The sequence below is a fragment of the Chlorocebus sabaeus genome, chromosome 9, assembly GCF_047675955.1.
Source record: "Chlorocebus sabaeus isolate Y175 chromosome 9, mChlSab1.0.hap1, whole genome shotgun sequence".
Lineage (NCBI taxonomy): Eukaryota > Metazoa > Chordata > Mammalia > Primates > Cercopithecidae > Chlorocebus > Chlorocebus sabaeus.
In genome coordinates, this window is record NC_132912.1 from 69344562 (window position 1) to 69365472 (window position 20911).

Genomic DNA, 20911 nt, shown 5'->3' on the forward strand with positions numbered 1-20911 from the left:
CTTGATCTTTTGACCTCATGATCCACCTGCCTCGGCCTCCCAAAGTGCTAGGATTACAGGCGTGAGCCACCACGCCCAGACTTCAGTGTACAAGTCTTTAACTTGTGCCTGTAATCCCACGTGACTGAGCGAGACTGCATCTCAAGAAAAAAATGCTGAATATTGACCCCCAGTCTTTTCTGGCTTGTAGGGTTTCTGCTGAGAGGTCCAATGTTAGTTAACTCATGCCTATAATCCCACAACATTCTTAAAGAAAAGAAATCCCAACCCAGAATTTCATATCTGGCCAAACTAAGCTTCATAAACAAAGGAAAAATAAGATCCTTTTCAGACAAGCAAATGCTCTAAGAATTCATTACCACCAGAACTTACAAGAGCTCCGGAGAGAAGCACTAAATATGGAAAGGAAAGATTGTTACCAATCACTACAAAAATACACTTAAGTACACAGACCAGTGACACTATAAAGCAATCACATAAACAAGTCTTCATAATAACCAGCTGACATAATGAAGACAGGATCAAATCCACATATATCAATATTGATTTTGAATGTAAATAGGTTAAATGCCCCAGTTAAAAGGCACAGAGTGGTAAGCTGGATAAAGAACCAAGACACATTGGTATGCTGTCTTCAAGAGATCCATCTCACATGTAATGACAGCCATAGGCTCAAAATAAAGGGATAGAGAAAAATCTACCAAGCAAATGGAAAACAGAAAAAAGCGAGGGATTACAATCCTAATAGCAGACAAAATAAACTTTAAACCAACATTTAAAAAGACAAAGAATGATAAAGGGTTCAATTCAACAAGCAGACCTAACTATCCTAAACATATATGCACCCAACACAGGAGCAACCAGATTCATAAAGCAAGTTCTTAGAGACCTTCAAAGAGACTTAGACTCCCACACAATACACAATAATAATGGGAGAGTTCAACACCCCACTAACAGATCATTGGGGTAGAAAATTAGCAAAGATATTCAGGACCTGAACTCAGTACTGGATCAAATGAATCTGATAGATATCTATGGAACTCTCCACCCAAAAACAACAGAATATACATTCTTCCCATCACCACATTGCACATACTCTAAAATAATCACATACTTGGAAATAAAACACTCCCCAACAAATGCAGAAGAACTGAAATCGTAACAACCAATCTCTCATACCACAGCACAATCAAATGAGCTATCAAGACTAACAAATTCGCTGAAAACCACACAATTATGTGGAAATTGAATAACCTGCTCTTGAATGACTTTTGGGTAAATAATGAAATTAAGGCAGAAATCAAATTCTTTGAAACTACTGAGAGCAAAGATACAACATACCAGAATCCCTGGGACACACTTAAGGCAGTATTAAGATGGAAATTTATAGCACTAAATACCCACATCAAAAAGTTAGAAAGATTTCAAATTAACAACCCAACATCACAACTAGAAGAACTAGAGAACCAAGAGAAAACCAACCTCAAAGCCAGCAGGAGACAAGAAATGACCAAAATCAGAGCTGAACTGAAGGAGATTGAGACACAAAAAAATCATTTAAAAAATTAACAAATACAAGAGTTGGCTTTTTGAAAAAACAATCATAAAATGGACAGACTACTAGCTATACTAATAAAGAAGAAAGGAAGGAAGATCCAAATAAATATAATAAAAAATGACAAAGGGGATGTTACCATAGTCCCCACAGAAATACAAATAACCATCGGAGAATACTATGAACACCTCTATGCACATAAACCACAAAATCCAGAAGAAATGGATAAATTCCCAGACATATACACCCTCCCAAAACTCATCCAGGAAGAAATTGAATCCCTGAACAAACCAATAAAGAGCTCCAAAATTGAATCAGTAATAAATAGCCTACCAACCAAAAAAAGCCCAGGACTAGTCAGATTCACAGTTGATTCTACCAGATGTACAAAGAGCTGGTACTATTCCTGCTAAAACTATCCAAAAAATAATTAAGGAGGAAGGACTCTTCCATAACCCTTATTATAAGGTCAGCATCATCCTGATACCAAAACTTGGCAGAGACACAACAGAAAAAGAAAACTTCAGGCCAATATCCTTGATGAACATCACTGCAAAATTCTAAACAAAACACTGGCATATCAAAACCTTATCCACTATGGTCAAACAGCCTCTCTCCCTGGGAAGCAAGATTGGTTCAACATACACAAATCAATTAATGTGATTTATCACATAAACAGAACTAAAGACAAAAACCACATGATTATCTCAATAGATGGAGAAAAGGCTTTTGATAAAATTCAACACTCCTTCATGTTAAAAACTCCCAATAAACTAGGTATTGAAGGAACATACCTCAGAATGATAAGAGCCATCTATGACAAACCCATAGCCAACATCATACTGAATGGGCAAAACTTGGAAGGGTTCCCTTGAAAACTGGCACAAGGCAAGGATGCCCTCTCTCACCACTTCTATTCAACATAGTATTGGAAGTCCTGGCCAGAGCAATTAAGCAAGAAACAGAAATAAAAAGCATCCAAATTGGAAGAGAGGAAGTCAAAGTATCCCTATTTGCAGAAAACATGATCCCCATAGTCTCGGCCCAAAAGCTCTTTAAACTGATAAACAACTTCAGCAAAGTCTCAGGATACAAAATCAATGTACAAAAATTACTAGCAGAGAGCCAAATCAGGAATGTACTTCCACTTACAATTGCCACAAAAAGAATAAGATACCTAGAATACAGCTAACTGGAGAGGTGAGAGATCTTTACAAGCAGAACTACAAAACACTCCTCAAAGAAATTAGAGATGACACAAACAAATGGAAAAATATTTGATGCTCATGAATAGGATGAATCAATATTGTTAAAATGGCGATACTGGCCAAAGCCATTTATATATTCAACGCTATTCCTATTAAATTACCAATGACATTCTTCATGGAACTAGAAAAAACTATTTTAAAATTCATGTGGAACCAAAAAGAACCCAAATAGCCAAGGCAATTGTAAGCTAAAAGAACAAAGCTGGAGGCATCACACTACCTGACTTCAAACTAAACTATGGAGCTACAATAACCAAAATAGCATAGTACTGGTATAAAAATGATACACAGACCAGTGAAACAGAATAGAGAGTCCAGAAACAAGACCACACTTGATCAGTCACTATCTGATCTTTGACAAAGCTGACAAAACAAGCAATGGGGAAAAGATTCCATATTCAATAAATAGTGCTGGGATAACTGGCTAGCCATATACAGAAAATTGAAACTGGACCCCCTTCCTTGCACCATATATAAAATCATTCAAGATAGATTAAAGACTTAAATGTAAAACCCAAACTATAAAAACTCTGGAAGACAACATAGGCAATACCATTCTGGACATAGAAACGGGCAAAGCTCTCATGACGAAGATGCCAAAAGCAATTTCAATAAAAGCAAAAACTGACAAATGGGATCTAACTAAACTAAGCAGCTTCTCCACAACAAAAGAAACTATCAACACAGTAAACAGACAACCTACAGAATGGGAGAAGATATTTGCAAACTATGCATCTGACAAAGGTCTAATATCCAGCATCTATAAAGAACTTACATTTACAAGAAAACAAACAAAAAACCCCATTAAATAGTGGGTAGAGGACATGAGCAGACACTTTTCAAAAGAAGACATGTATGCGGCCAAAAAGCATATGTAAAGAATAAAATACCTAGGAATTTTAAATACCTTGGAAGGTAGCCTCACAAGGCTGAAATCAAGGTGTCAATTTGTTGCATTTTCATCTGGATGTTGGGATCATCAAAAGCTCAACCTCACTGATCACTAGATAATTCAAATCAAAACCATAATGAGATACTGTCTCATACTAGTCAGAAGGGCTGTTATTAAAAAGTCAAAAAATAACAGATGCTGGTGAGGTTATGGAGATAGAGGAATGTCTCTACGCTGTTGGTGGGAATGTAAATTAGTTCAACCATTGTGGAAAACAATGTGGCAATTTGTCAAAGACCTGAAAACAGAAATACCATTTGACCCAGCATTACTGGGTTAATATCCAAAGGAAAAGAAATCATAAAGACACAGAGACACACATGTTCATTGCTGCACTATTCACACTAGAAAAGACATGGAATCAACCTAAATGTCTATCGATGGTAGACTGCATAAAGAAAATGTGGTACACATACACCATGGAATACTATGCAGTCATAAAATAGAATGGGATCATGTCCTTTTCAGGAGCATAGATGGAGCTGGAGGCCATTATCTTCAGCAAACTAATGCAGGAAGAGAAAACCAAATACCACATGCTCTCACTTACAAGTGGGTGCTAAATGACGAGAACACATGAACACATAGATGAAGATAACATACACTGGGGCCTATTGGAGGGTGAAGGGTGGGAGGAGGGAGAGAATCAGGAAGATAATTAATGAGTACTAGGCTTAATACCTGGGTGATGAAATCTGTATCACAAACCCTAATGACACAAGTTTACCTATAACAAACCTGCACATGTGCCCCTGAACTTAAAATAAAAGTTAAATACAAGCAAATCAACACAGAAAATACCCAATATCCAAGTCTGCCCCCAGAACACCCTGGGATGGGATCCATGCTTCAATATTTAAAGAGCTTCCCAGAGAGGTCTGTTTCCAGCTGTATTAGACCATTTTCACACTGCTAATAAAGACATACCTGAGACTGGGCAACTTACAAAAGAAAGAGGTTTAATTGACTTACAGTTCCATGTGGCTGGGGGAGCCTCACAATCATGGCAGAAATCAAGGAAGACCAAGTCACGTCTTACACAGATGGCAGCAGGCAAAGAGGGAGAGATTGTGCAGGGAAATTTCCCCTTATAGAACCATCAGATCTTGTGAGACCTACCCACTGTCATGAGAACAGCATGGGAAAGACCTGCCCCCATGATCAATCACCTCCCACTGGGTCCCTCCCACAACACATGGGAATTCAAGATGATATTTGGATGAGGACACAGCCAAACCATATCATTCTGCCCCAGCCCCTTCCAAATCCCATGTCCTCACATTTGAAAACCAATCATGCTTTCCTAATAGTCCCCCAAAACCTTAATTCATTTCAGCATTAACTCAAAATTCCACAGTCCAAAGTCTCATCTGAGACAAGGTAAGGCATGTCCCTTCTGCCTGTGAGCCTGTAAAATCAAAAGCAAGTTAGTTACTTCCTAGAGACAATAGGAGTACAGGCATTGGGTAAATACAGCCATTCCAAATGGGAAAATTGACCAAAGGGATAAAGGCCCCATGCAAGTTTGAAATCCAGCAGTCAAATTTTAAAGCTCCAAAGTGATCTCCTTTGACTCCATATCTGATATCCAGATGACACCGATGCAAGAGGTGGATTCCCATGGTCTTGGGCAGCTCCGTCCCAGTGACTTTGCAGAGTACAGCCTCCCTCCCAGCTGCCTACATGAGCTGGCATTGAGTGTCTGTGGCTTTTCCAAGTGCACAGTGCAAGCTGTCGGTAAATCTACCATGCTAGGGTCTAGAGGACAGTGGCCCTCTTCTCACAGCTCCACTATGCAGTGCCCAAGTAGGGACTCTGTGTGGGGATTTCAACCCCACATTTCCCTTCTGCACTGCCCTAGCAGAGGTTCTCCATGAGAGTCCCGCCCTGCAGCAAACTTTTGCCTGGGCATCCAGGCATTTTCATACAACTTTTGAAATCTAGGCAGAGGTTCCCAAACCCCAGTTCTGGATTTCTGTGCACTCTCAGGCTCAACACCATGTGGAAGCTGTCAAGGCTTAGGGCTTGCACCCTTTTAAGCCACAGCCCAAGCTCTACATTGGCCCCTTTCAGCCATGGCTGGAGTGGCTGGGATGCAGGGCACCACGTCCCTAGGCTGCACACAGCACGGAGACCCTGGGCCTGGATCATGAAATCACTTTTTCCTCCTGGGCCTCTGGGCCTGTGATGGAACAGGCTGCCATGAAGACCTCTGACACGCCCTGGAGACATTTTCCCCATTGTCTTGGGGATTAACATTCGGCTCCTCATTACTTATGCAAATTTCTGCAGCCAACTTGAAATTCTCCTCAGAAAATGAGATTTTCTTTTCTATTGCATTATCAGGCTGCAAATTTTCTGAACTTTTATGCTCTACTTCCCTTATAAAACTGAAAGTCTTTAACAGCACCCAAGTCACTTCTTGAATGCTGTGCTGCTTAGAAATTTCTTCTGCCAGATAATCTAAATCATCTCTTTGAAGTTCAAAGTTCTACAAATTTCTAGGGCAGGGGCAGAATACCACCAGTCTCTTTGCTAAAACATAACAAGGGTCACCTTTGCTCCAGTTCCCAACAAGTTCCTCACTTCCATCTGAGATCACCTCAGCCTGGATTTCATTGTCCATATCATTATCAGCATTTTGGTCAAAGACATTCAACAAGTCTCTAGGAAGTTCCAAACCTTCCCACATTTTCCTGTCTTCTTCTGAGCCCTCCAAACTGTTCCAACCCCTAAGGCCTTGGGCAGCTCTGCCACTTGCCTGGCACATGCCTGTAATCCCAGCTACTCAGGAGGCTGAGGTAGGAGTATCCCTTAAGCCCAGGAGTTCAAGGCTTCAGGGGTGAGCTGGCCAGGTGCAGCCCTTATGGCTGCTCTCACAGGTTGAAGTTGAGTGCCTTAGGCTTTTCCAGGCTCAGGGTGCAAGCCAGCAGTGGCTCTACCCTTCTGGGTCTGGAGATGACAGGTCCCTTCCCTACCTAGCTCTACTAGGCAGTGCCCCGGTGGGGACTGTGAGAGGGGGTGCTCCAACTCCACATTTCCCCTCCACATTGCCCTGGTAGAGTGTCTCTGGGAAGGGGGGCTCCACCCCTGCAGCAGGCTTCTGCTTGAGCACCCAGGCTTTCCATTATATCCTCTGAAATCTAGGGGGAAGCTGGCAAGCCTTCTTCACTCCTGCATTCTGTGCTTCTGCAGATTTAACACCATGTGAAAGTTGCCAAGGTTCATGGTGACTTGCACTCTCCAAAGTGCCAGCCCAAGCTGTATCTGGGGCTCTTTGAGATATGGCTAGAGTTGGAGTTCCCAGAATGTGGGGAGCAGGGCCCCAGACCTAACCCCTAAAACCATTCTTTCCTCCTAGGCCTCTGGGCCTGTGATAGGAGAGCTGCCTTGGAGATTTCTGAAATGCTTCCAAGGCTCTTTTCCCATTGTTTTGACCTTTAGCACTGGCTCCCTTTAGCCATGCAAATCTCTCCAGCCAGTGGTTGCTCCTCAGGCTGCTTGAATTCCTTTCCTGAAAACATCTTTTCTTTCTCTGTCACATAGTCAGGCTGCAAATTTTCTAAACTTTTGTGTTCTGCTTCCCATTTAATTATACACTCCAACCTTAGGTCATTTCTTTGCTCCTATACCTGATTTTAGGCTGCTAGAAGCAGCCACTTTGTTTCTTAAATGGCTTGCTACTTAGAAATTTGTTCTGCAAGATACCTTAAGTCATCACTCTTAAGTTCAACCTCCTACAAAACCCTAGGACATGGACACAAGGCAGCCACACTCTTTGCTAGGGCATAACGAGTGTGACCTTTACTCCAGTTCCCAATAAATTCCTTCATTTCCATCTGAGAAGCCATCAGCCTGGCCTTCACTGTCCATGTCACTATCAGCATTTTGGTCATAACCACTTACAAGTCTCTAAGAAGTTCCAAAATTTTCCTCATCTTCCTGTCTTCTTCTGAGCCCTCTAAATTATTCCAATCTCTTTGCTGCTTCCACATCTTCAGGTATATTTATAGTAATACGCCACTCCTTGGTATCAGTTTTCTATGTTAGTCCATTTTGGGTCACTAAAAAGGAATACCTGAGGCTGGGTAATTTATGAAGAAAAGAGGTTTGTTTTGGCTCACAGTTCTACAGGCTACATGAGACGCAGGGTACTGGCATCTGCTTCTGGTAAGGTCTCAGGAAGCTTTCAATCATGGCAGAAGGCAAAGCAGTGGGCATGTCACATGGTGAGAGAGGAAGCAAGAGTGGAGAAGTGCCACACTCTTTTAAACAACCAGGTCTTGTGTGAACACAGAGCAAGAACTCACTAATTACTGTGAGGATGACACTAAGCCATTAATGAAGGATTTGCCCCTATAACCCAAACACCTTCCACTAGGCCCCACCTTCAACATTGGGGATTACATTTCAACATGAGATTTGCAGGGGACATACATCAAAACTGTATCGGTCAGTCTTTTTAATATTTGTCATTCCAATAAGTATGTAATGGTACCTAATTGTGATTTTAACTTGCATTTTCCTAATGTTGATTATGTTAGCATCTTTTCATGTGCTTATGTTCTATCCATATTTCCTCTTTAGTGGAATATCTATTTCACAAATACCTTTTGCAAATTTTATATCAGATTGTTTTCATGTTTTGGAGTTTTGAGTTCTCTGTGTATACTCTGGATACAAGTCCCTTATCATACATATGCTTTGCAAAGATTTTCTCCAAGTCTATGCCTTGTATATTCATTCTTTTAAGTGCATCTTTTGAGGAACAGAAGTTTTAAATTTTCATGAGGTTCAATTTATCAATTTATTCTTTTATGGATCATACTTTTGGTGATCCATAAGATTTTAGCAAATGTTTGCCTGACTGAAGGTAACAAAGATTTTCTTTTATCTTCCCTTCTAGAAGTTCTATAGTTTTAGATTTTACAGTTTTAGGTGTATAATTCATTTTAAGTTAATTTGTATATGATACAAATTATAGATCAAAGTTTTTTGCATATGAATATCCAATTGTTCCAGTATCATTTACTAAAAAGATCATCATTTTTCCATTGAATTGCTCTTGTGCCTTAGCAAAAAATTAATTATCCATATATGTGTGGTTTCAATTCTAGACTTTCTATTCTGGTCAACTTGACTATTGTCTGTTTTTAAGCCAATACTATGGTGTTTTGATTATTGTAGCTTTATAATGTCTTGAAATCAGATAGTGTTAGCCCTCTAACTTTGTTCTTCTTTTTCCAAAGTTTTTGGCTTTTTAAGGTTCTTTGCACTTTCGTATACAATTTGGATTTAATTTTTCAATTTCTCTCAAAAGCCTGATAGGATCTTGATTGAGATTTTTTGCAATTGATAGAATGATTTGTGGAAAACTGATGTTTTAACAATATTGACTCTTCTGATTCATGAATATAATATGTCTATCATTGAGGTATTCTTTAGTTTATTTGAGCAATATACTATAGTTTCTAGTGTATTGCACATAGAGGAATTGCACACATTTTACTAAATCTATTCCAGAGTATTTTATATTATTATTGCTGTTATAAATGATATTTCAAATTTGAATTCTCAGTTGTTCATTCTTAGTATACAGAAATGCGATAGATTTTTATATTCTGTTACTATGTCTCTCGTCAATTCTAGTAGCTTTTTTTCCCAATCCCTTAGGATTTTCTACATAAATATGATCGATGTTATCTGTGAATGAGACAATTTTAATTTTTCCTTTCCAATGTATGCTTTTTATTTCTTTTTATTGCCTGCTTGACTGGTTGCACTGGCTAGTACCCCCATTATAATGCTCAACAGAAATGGTGAAGGTGGAAATCCTTGCCCTGTTTTTTTAACACTAGGGAAAACATTCAACCTTTCACCATTAAGTGTGATTTTAGTGCTTAGCTTTTCATAGATGCCTTTTATCGGGTTGAGAAAGTTTCCTTGTATCCCTAGTTTGCTGAGAGTCTGCTTTTTAACATCATGAATGCATGTTCAATTTTCTCAAATGTCTTTTCTGTACCATTTAGGTAACTATAATGTTCTTTCTCTTTTTTGGTCTTTTTAGCTGGTTAAATACTTTGTTTTTGAATGCTAAGCAACTTTGCATTTTTAGGATAACCTCCACTAGTCGTGGTATAATTCATTTTCATATATTGCTAGATTCAGTTTACTAGTATTTTGTTAAGGTATTTTGCTTTTTATTGATATGAGATATTGGACTATAGCTTTCCCTTTTTTTTTAAATCATGTCTTTGATTTTGGTATTAGGGAAATGCTTGCCTCATAAAATGAGACAGGAAGTATTCTCTCTTCTTCTATTTTCTGGAAGAGTTTCTGTAGAATTGAAGTTATTTTGTCAATCAATTCCTGGTAGAATTCAATAGTGAAGACATCTCAACCTAGAGTTTTCTTTATGGGAATGAATTAAATTCCTTTAATAGATATAAGGCAATTCAGGATATCTATTTCTTTTTGAGTGATCTTTGGTAGTTTGTCTTTCAAGGAATTTGTCAATTTCATCTAGGTTGTTAAATTTATTGACAGAAAGTTATTCATAATATTCCCTTATCGGGTTCCAAAATGGTGGCATAGAAACAAGCTGGCTTCATAACTCACTCCCCCAAAAAGCCCCAAAACAAGTATACAGTACCAAGACTATCGCCAGCTGTATATCAGAGCTGAAATATGAGAATGAGACTGTTCTTGGGGCCACAGAGAAGTGAAAAAACTGAGAAGATGATAAAAGAATCAAACTTACATATCCACAATGACTCTCACCTCAGTCTGCCCAGCACTAACCATGTGGAAAATTTCCCCTGACTCACAGTTTCTACACTGGAATAAGTGAGGTCAAGTTGGGCAATTAGTTTCCTCATTATTTTGGGTTCCCTGGCAGGAGACTTGTCTCTACTTTAACCCATGGGAAGCATTGCAAGTGTCTGAGTTGAGAAATACCCCTAAGGTCACCCAGCCACAATGAGGGATATAGGATTACCATTCCTAGCCCTGGAAACTCTGCTCTGTAACTTGTGCAAAGGAGATGCCAAGTCAGAGTGGCTGTTTAGCAGCACCATGCTGTAGGAGTTCTCCTAGTCATGAACTTCTAGTTAGTCTCCCCACACTGCTGGGATATTCCCTTTGGGTGCTCCCCCATTTGAGATTAGCAGCATCCTGATTGTTTACTAGAGCTGAGGCAAACCTGGGCTTAAGGCATCATCAGGGGCTAAAAAGGAGGCAGAGACCTTGTGAAAAAAATTCAACAGGTAAATTACAAAGACTCTCTATGCTAACATATTTAATAAAACTTTTAAAAGCCAGATAGAGAACACTGGAATAAATAAATAATCATTCAATGCAAGACATAGACTTATATCCATAAGGAACAACAGCAAACAGGGACCTGAATGGACATCCCTGAATGCACAAAGTAAGGAACCAGTGACTAACCCTAATGAGACAACAAGCTGTAAGTTATCTGACCAGAATTTGAAATAGCAATTTCAAGGAAATGCAGTGATCTTCGAGATACCACAGAGAAGCGATTCAGACAATTATCAGGGAAATTTAACAAAGGGATTAACATAATTTTGAAAAAATCAAACAGGAATATTAAAACTGAGAAATAAATTTGCTGAACTGGAAAATTCATTAGAGGCTTTCAACAGCACAATGAGTCAAGTGGAGAAAAGAATCAGTGATCTTGAAGATAGGCTATTTGAAAATGCACAGTCAGCAGAGAAATAAGAAAAAAAATCGAAAAGAACGAAGATTGCCTAAAAGATATAGAAAATTACCCCAAAAGGGCAAATCTAAAAAAAATAGTATTATTGGTGTTTGAGAGGGAGTTGAGCAAGAGAAAGGGTAGAAAGCTTATTCAAAGAAATAATTAAAAGAAAGCTTTACAAAACTTAAGAAAAAACATATATCTAGGTACAAGAAAATCAGAAGGACCAAACAGATTCAACCAAACTAAAACTATACCCAGGCACATAATAACCAATTTTCAAAGGTCAAGAAAAAATAGAGGATCCTAAAAGCAGCAGAGAAAAGAAGTAAATAACATGTAAAGGAGCTCCAATTTGTCTAGCAGCAGACTTCTCAACGAAAACAGGAGTGGGATGGTGTTTTTAAAGTGCTGAAAGAAAGAAGCCTCTGCCATTCAAGAATACTATACCCTGGGCCGGATATGGTGGCTCACGCCTGTAATCCCAGCACTTTGGGAGGCCGAGGTGGCTGGATCATGAGTTCAGGAGCTTGAGACCATCTGGGCTAACATGGTGAAACCTCGTCTCTACTAAAAATACAAACAATTAGCCGGGCATGGTGGTATGTGCCTGTAGTCCCAGCTACTTGGGAGGCTGAATCAGGAGAATCACTTGAACCTGGGAGGCAGAGGTTGTAGTGAGCCGAGATTGCACCACTGCACTCCAGTCTTGGCAACAGAGAGTGAGACTTCGTCTCAAAAAAACAAAACAAAACAAAAAACTATACCCAGCAAATTTATCCTTCCAATATGAAGGAGAGTAAAGTCTTTCACAGACAAGCAAAAGCTGAGAGAATTCACCACCACCTGCACTATCTTACAAGAAATACTAAAGCACATTCTTCAGTCTGAAAGAAGAAAAAAACCCTTTAATGTGCAAAAAGAAAACACTTGAAGGTATAAAACGCACTGGCTAAATTAAGTACACAGACGAACAGAATACTCTACTGTAATTGTAGTGTGCAATCCATTCATAACTGTAGTATGAAGCCTAAAAGACAAATCTATCCAAAACAATCAAAACTACAGCAACTTGTTAAGGGATAGGCAACAAAAAACATATAAGTTGAAAAAGAAAAATGGTCAAAAAGTGGGAGAGATGGAGTTAAAATGTAGCATTATTTTTAAAGTTTTGTTTGTTTCTATTTTTGTGTATGTGATATAAGATAGGTTGCCACTTCTTTCAATCTGTTATACCTGCATGATGTTTTTTTGTAAGTCTCATGGTAAACACAGTGTGAAAAACCTATAATATAGTTAATAAAAATCAAAAGCAGTGAATGAAAACATACCACAAGAGAAAATTACTTAGTCACAAAGGAAGACAGTAAAAAAAATAAAAAAAGAAAGGGAAAGAGGAGTTACAAGACAAGCAGAAAACAAGCAACAAAATGGCAGTAGTAAATCCTTACTAATCGATAGTAACAGAGGCTGGGCATGGTGGCTCACACCTATGATCCCAGCACTTGGGGAGGCCAAGGCAGGAGGACTGCTTGAGCCCAGTAGTTCAAGACCATCCTGGGCAACATGGTGAAACCCCATTTAAATTAGCCACGAGTGGTGGTACATGCCTGTAGTCCCAGCTACCCAGGAGGCTGAAGTGGGAGGATTGCTTGAGCCCAGGAGGCAGAGGCTGCAGCAAGCTGTAATTGCACCACTACATTCCAGCCTGGGTGACAGAGCAAAATCCTGTCTCAAAAAAAAAAAAAAAAAAAAAAAAAAAAAAAAAAAAAAAACCAAAACCAACCAACCAAAGTAACAAAAATTGAATGTAAATCAACTCATTTCTCCAGTTAAAAGACATAGAATGGCTAAATGGATAAAGAAACATGACCCAACTATATGCTGCCTACAAAAACTTACTTCACCTATAAAGACACACATATACTGAAATTAAAGGGATGGAAAAAGATTCCATGCAAGTGGAAACCAAAAAAGAGCAGGAATAACTATACTTTTATCAGATAAAATAGACTATAGACTACAAGTTAAAGACTGTAATAAAAGACAAAGTCACTATATCATGATAAAGGGGTCAATGCAGCAACAGAATAAAACAATTATAAACATCTATACCCCCAACACCACAGCACCCAACTAAATAAATCAAACTTTAATAGATCTAAAGGGAGAGAGAGAGACTGCAATACAGTAACATTAGGGAATTTTAGCAGCCCACTCTCAGCAATGGACAGATCATGTAGACAGAAAATAAACAAACCCCAGATTTAAACTGCACTATAGGCCAAACGAAGCTTACAGACATTTACAGACTATTTTACCCAACTTCTGCAGAATACATATTCTTCTCATCAGCATATGGCAAGTTCTCCATAATAGACCATATTTTAGGCTACAAAACAGATCTCAATAAGTTTTAAAAAGTCAAAACCATTTCAAATATCTTTTCTGACCACAATGGACTTAAACTAGAAATCAATAACAAGAGGAACCTCAGAAACTATACAAGCACCTGGAAATTAAACAACATGCTCCTGCACAGCCAATGGGTCAATGAAGAAATTAAGAAAGAAATTTAAAAATTTACTGAAACAAATGAAAATGAAACTACAACATACCCAAATCTATGGGATATAGCAAAAGCATTACTAAGAGGGAAGTTTATAGCAATACATGCATACATGAGAAAAGTAAAAAGTCTCCAAATTAACAACCTAACAATGCACCTCAAGGGATTAGAAAAGCAAGAACAAACCAAACCCCAAATTATTAAAAGAAAATAAATCATAAAGAGTAGAGCAGAAATAAATGAGATTGAGACTGAGGAATACAATAAATCAATGAATTAAAAAGTTGGTTTTTTGAAAAGATAAACAGTATTGACAAACCTTCAATTAGACTAGGAAAAAAGAGAGATGACTCAGATAAAGAACATCAGAAATGAAAAGAGACATAACAATTGAGCCCAGAAAAATACAAAGACTCATTAGAGACTATCACAAACAACAAACTGGAAAATCTAGAAGAAATGGATAAATTTCTGGACACATACAACCTACCAAGATTGAATCATGAATAAATAGAAAATTTCAAATCTCAACGAACTAATAATTAGTAACAATATCAAAGCCATAATAAAATATCTCCATCAAAGAAAAGCTCAGGACCTGAAGAATTCATATTTGAATTCTACCAAACATTTAAAGAACTAATATCAATTCTACTCAAACTCTTTGAAAAAATTGAAGAGAAGGGAATATTTCCAAACTCATCCTAAGAGGCCAGCATTGACCTGATACCAAAACCAGACAAAAGCAAACAAAAAAGAAACTATTGGTTAATATCACTAATGCACATAATGCAAAATCTTCAACAAAATACTAGCAAACAGAATTCAACAACACATTAAAAAGATTATTTGCCAGCTGGGCACAGTGACTCACACCTGTAATCCTACCACTTTGGGAAGTTGAGGTGGGTGGAATGCTTGAGCCCAGGAGTTCAAGACCAGCCTGGGCAACATGGTGAAACTCTGCCTCTACTAAAAATACAAAAAATTAGTCAGGCATCGTGGTGTGCACCTGTAGTCTCACCTACTCAAGAGGCTGAGGTAGGAGAATCGCTTTACCCTGTGAGGTGGAGGTTGCATTGAGCCAAGATCAAACCATGGCACTGTAGCCTGGGTGACAGAGCCAGACCCCATTTCCAAAAATAAAAAAAAAGACCATTCACCATTATGGTGTGATGAGTCCCCCACCTGGTTATTTAAGCACGTTTGTCCATTGCTTGAATCCTGAAGTCTGGTCAATGTGCAAAGGCCATGGTACCCAGCCAAGGAGCAGGTGTCCCTGAGAACCTATACATCCTGGAGCCTAGCTGAGAACGTACCAAGGAAAGAATCTCATCTCTCACACACACAGTAGGCAAAGAGTCATAAAATTAGCTTAATATCAGTTTAGAGATGGGAGGTAGGGCAGATCTCTGGAGTTGTCCTGCTGTGGCCCAGGAATGCTGCTGATAAAGACACACTCAAAAGTGGGAACAAAAAGAGGTTTCATTGGGCTCAGAGTTCCACATGTCTGGGGAAGCCTCAGAATCATGGCAGGAGGCAAAAGAGACTTCTTACATGGCAGCAGCAAGAGAAAATGAGGAAGAAGCAAAAGCAGAAGCCGCTGCTAAACCCATCAGATTTCATGAGACTTATTCACTATCATGAGACTAGCACAGCAAAGACTGGCCCCCATTATTCAGTTACCTCCCCCTGTGTCCCTCCCACAACATGTGGGAATTCTGGGAGATACAATTCAAGTTGAGATTTGGGTGAGGACACAGCCAAACCATATCATTCCACCCTGGCCCCTCCAAATCTCCTGTCCTCACATTTCAAAATCAATCATGCCTTCCCAACAGTCCCCCAAAGCTTTAACTCATTTCCGCATTAACCCAAAAGTCCACAGTCCAAAGTCTCATTTGAGACAAGGCAAGTCCCTTCTGCCTATGAGCCTGTAAAATCAAAAGCAAGCTAGTTACTTCCTAGACACAATAGGGGGTACAGGTATTGGGTAAATGCTGCCATTCCAAATGGGAGAAGTTGGCCAAATCAAAGAGGTTACAGGCCCCATGCAAGTTTGAAATCCAGCAGGGCAGTCAAATTTTAAAGCTCCAAAGTGATCTCCTTTGACTCCATGTCTCACATCCAGGTCACACTGATGCCAGAGGTGGGTTCCCATGGTCTTGGGCAGCTCTACCCTTGTGACTTTGCAGGGTACAGCCTCTCTCCTGGCTGCTTTCACAGGCTGGTATTGAGTGTCTGTAGCTTTTCCAGGTGCATGGTGCAAGCTGTCAGTGGATCTGCCATTCTGGGATCTGGAGAATGGTGGCCCTCTTCTCACAGCTCTGCTAGGCAGTGCCCTAGTAGGGACTCTGTGTGGGTGTTCTGACCCCACATTTCCCTCTGCACTGCTCTAGCAGAGGTTCTCCATGAGGGCCCTACCCCTGCAGTGAACTTTTGCATGGGCGTACAGGTGTTTCCATACATCTGAAATCTAGGTGGAGGTTCCCAAACTCCAATTCTTGACTTCTGTGCACCCACAGGCTCAACACCACATGGAAGCTTCCAAGGCCTGGGGCTCCCACCCTCTGAAGCCACAGCCTGAGCTCCACATTGGCCTCTTTCAGCCAAGGCTAGAGGAACTGGGACACAGGGCACCAAGTCCCCAGGCTGCACACAGCATGGGGACCCTCGGCCTGGCCCATGAAACCACTTTTTCCTCCTGAGCCTCTGGGCCTGTGATGGGAGGGGCTGCCATGAAGGTCTCTGACATGCCCTGGAGACATTTTCCCTATCGTGTCGGGGATTAACATTAGGCTCCTTGCTAGTTATGCAAATTTCTGCAGCCAGCTTGGATTTCTCCTAAGAAAATGGTTTTTTTTTTTTTTTCAACTACATCATCAGGCTGCAAATTTTCTGAACTTTTATGTTCTGTTTCCCTTTTAAAATGGAATGCTTTTAACAGCACCCAAGTCACCTTTTGAACACTTTGCTGCTTAGAAATTTCTTCCACCAGATACCCTAAATCATCTCTCTCAAGTTAAAAGTTCCACAAATCTCTAGGGCAGGGACAAAATCCCACCAGTCTTTTTGCTGAAACATAACAAGAGTCACCTTTGCTCCAGTCTCCAACAAGTTCCTCATCTCCATCTGAGACCACTTCAGCCTGGACTTTATTGTTCATATCACTATCAGCATTTTCATCAAAGCCATTCAACGAGTCTCTAGGAGGTTCCAAACTTTCCCACATTTTCCTGTCTTCTTCTGAGTCCTCCAAACTGTTCCAACTGCTGCCTGTTACCTAGTTCCAAAGTCACTTCCACATTTTCGGGTATCTTTTTGGCAATGTCCCACTCTACTGGTACCAATGTATTGTATTAGTCTGTTTTCATGCAGCTGATAAAGATATACCTGAAACTGGGAACAAAAAGAGGTTTCATTGGACTTACAGTTCCACCTGGCTGGGGAGGCCTCAGAATCATGGCAGAAGGCAAAAGTCACTTCTTACATGGTGGCAACAAGAGAAACTGAGGGAGAAGCAAAAGTGGAAACCCCAGATAAAACCATCAGACCTTGTGAGACTTATTCACTACCACAAGAATAGCACAGGAAAGGCTGGCCCTCATGATTCAATTACCTCCCACTGGGTCCCTCCCACAACACATGGGAATTCTGGGAGATACAATTCAAGTTGAGATTTGGGTGGGGACACAGCCAAACCATATCATGTACCTAGCATAAAGAAAAGGTAAATATTTAAGGTGATAGATATCCCAATTACCTTGATTTTATCTTCACACATTATATAAATGTATCACATTACCATAAGTACTATAAAATATGTACAGATATTATTTATTAGTAAAAAATATATTCTCATTACCTTTTAATATCTTTAGAATTTGTAGTGATATCAAGCCTGATTACTGATATTGGTCATTTGTGTATATTCCCTGCTCTTATTTTCTGAATGGTCTTGCTGGAGTTTAGCAATTTTATTGATCTTCTAAAACAACCAACTTTTGGTTTCATTAAATTTTTCTATTCTTTTTGTTTTCTGTTTCATTGATATCTACTTTAATGTTTATTATTTTCTTTCTTTGGGTTTTATTTGCTCTTCTTTTTCTAGTGTCTTAAAATTGGAAGCTGAAGTTATTGATTTGAGAACTTTCTCCTTTTCCAATATAAAGAGACGTAGTTTATTGCTATAAACTTCCCAAGTACTGCTTTAGCAACCTTCCACAAATTCTGATATGCTTTTTTTTTTTTTAGATGGAGTCTCGGTCTGTTGCCAGGCAGGAGTGCAGTGGCACTATCTCGGCTCACTGCAAGCTCCGCCTCCCTGGTTCAAGCAATTCTCCTGCCTCAGCCTCCTGAATAGCTGGGATTACAGGCATGTGCCACCACACCCAGCTAATTTTTGTATATTTTAGTAGAGACATAGTTTCACCATGTTGGCCAGGATGGCTCTCCTGACCTGGTGATCTGCCTGCCTCGGCTTCCCAAAGTGCTGGGATTATAGGTGTGAGCCACCATGCCCAATCATAACTTTATTTTTTAGAACATTTTAGCTTTGTAGAAAAATTAAGTAGTACACAGAGTTTTTTACCATTTAAGTTTGAAATCCAGCAGGGCAGTCAACATAGGTCCCCGTGCTGTGTGCAGCCTAGGGACTTGGTGCCCTGTGCCTCAGTCGCTCCAGCTGTGGCTGACAGGGGCCCACATAGAGCTCAGGCTGTGGTTTCACAGGGTGGAAGCCCCAGGCCTTGGCAGCTTCCATGTGGTGTTCAGCCTGTGGGTGCACAGAAGTCAAACTGCATCCAGTTTTTCCTATTAACATCTTATAGTACCATAATTAATGAGCCAATATTGCTATGTTATTATTAACTGAAGTCTACAGCTTGTTTAGATTTTCTTAATTTTTACTAGTGCCCTTTTTATGTTCCAGGATCCCATCCAGAATACTACATTGCATTTAGTTGTCATATCTCCTTAAGCTTCTTGGTGATGGCAATTTCTCAGACTTTTCTTTTCTTTTTTTCTTTCATTCTCAAAGGAGATGAAACATTTGTTGTTTTCAATGACCTTGACAGTTTTGAGGAGTTTTGTCAGAGATGTTGTAGGATGCCCCTCTACTACCAGTCAGAATTTGTCTGATGATTTTCTCATCATTATACTGGGGTTATGGGTTATTAGGAGGAAGACAACAAAGGTAAAAAGCCATTTTCATCACAGCATACCAAAAGTTGAATTGTGCCCCTCCAAAAAAAGATCTGTTGAAGCTCCAACTCACAGTACCTCAGAATGTGACCTTATTTGGAAATAAGGTCTTTACAGAGATAATGAAATTAAAGGGAAATTATTAAATGATATCCCTGGGCTCTAATCCAATATGGCTGGTGTCCTTGTAGAAAGGGGAACTTTGGACACAGAAACAGGTACAGAGAGAAGATTATGTGAATATACACAGGGAGAAGACAGCCATATGATTTGAGTGGTACATCTGGAATGAACATTATGAATTGCTGGCAAGCACCAAAAGCTAGAAGAGTCAAGGAGGGATCCTCCCCTAGAGCTGTCAGAGAGAGCACGACCCTGTCGACATCTTGATTTCAAACTTCTAGCCTCCAGAACTGTGAAACAATAAATTTCTGTTTTTTTAAGCCTCCCAGTCTTTGGTACGTGTTACGGCAGTCTAGGAAATGGATACAGGTCCATACTATCAGCATGATTTATGACTGTAGATATTGGCCTTAATCACTTAGCTGAGGCAGTGTCTGTAAAGTTCCCAGGTGATTTTATGTCACAGAAACAGGAGGCAATGGAGAGAAGGCCTTCAGGCTCTTTACTGGTGACAACTCTGGCTTTTAAGTTGTTGCTGAAGAGAAAGTACCACAGCAAGCAAACAGCTCACCCACAAGGAGCTTGTCTTACATGCCAGGCACTGATGAACCCAGATCTCTCAGTGCTGCTGTAAGCTGCAGGCTGCCTCAGAGGCAATGCTGTGTGAAGGTGAGAGAGCATTGGTGGTTGTGGCCTTCTTCTTTACAGGGGACAGATGAGACAAGAGACATTCAAGTGCTTCTTCTGTTTAAGGCCTAAACTGGAGTTTTAGTCAGAGGCCAGCTCCCTCTTTCTGACCCAAGTATTATGAAGGGGGAAATACCCAGAATGGATAGAAGTTAAAAGACAACCAGCTCCTCCTTTGGTCCTCCAAAAATAAAGGTACACATGGGGCAAGGTATCCAGAACCTAGAGAAATAAAATTGGCGGGAACAAAGGCTAAAGAAGTAAGTTTGGGTTTGTTGTTTTTTGGTAATTTTGTTCAGGATATTAAATATTTTGACCCTATATGTGCTTTATTTACCCAATCCCTTACTGATGGACAGCAGTAATATTTTCTATTTCTTACTATATAATACAGCTATGAGTATCTACATACCTATCAATTTCTACAACCATACTGGAAGATAGATTCCTGAAATGAAACTGCTGTATCAGAGGGCAGGAGTCTTTTAAATTTTGATATACACCTACAAATTCCTCCTAAAAGATCACACAGTTTTATATTCCTGCCAACGTCATAATGCCCCTTTCCTCATATCATTACCAATACTAGATGTTATCTTTTTACTAATTTGTCTACTCTGAAAGATAAGTAAAATCATCTCATTTTCCATCATCAAATTCCATTTTTATTTATTCTTTGACCCAAAGGTTATTTTGACATATATTATTTTTCAAATATTTGGAGATTTTTCATATTTTTGTTATTGATTTGTAATTTAATCTTATAATCAAAGGATAAAGTTTGTATGACATGAAGCATTTGAAATTAACTGTGACTTGTTTTATGACA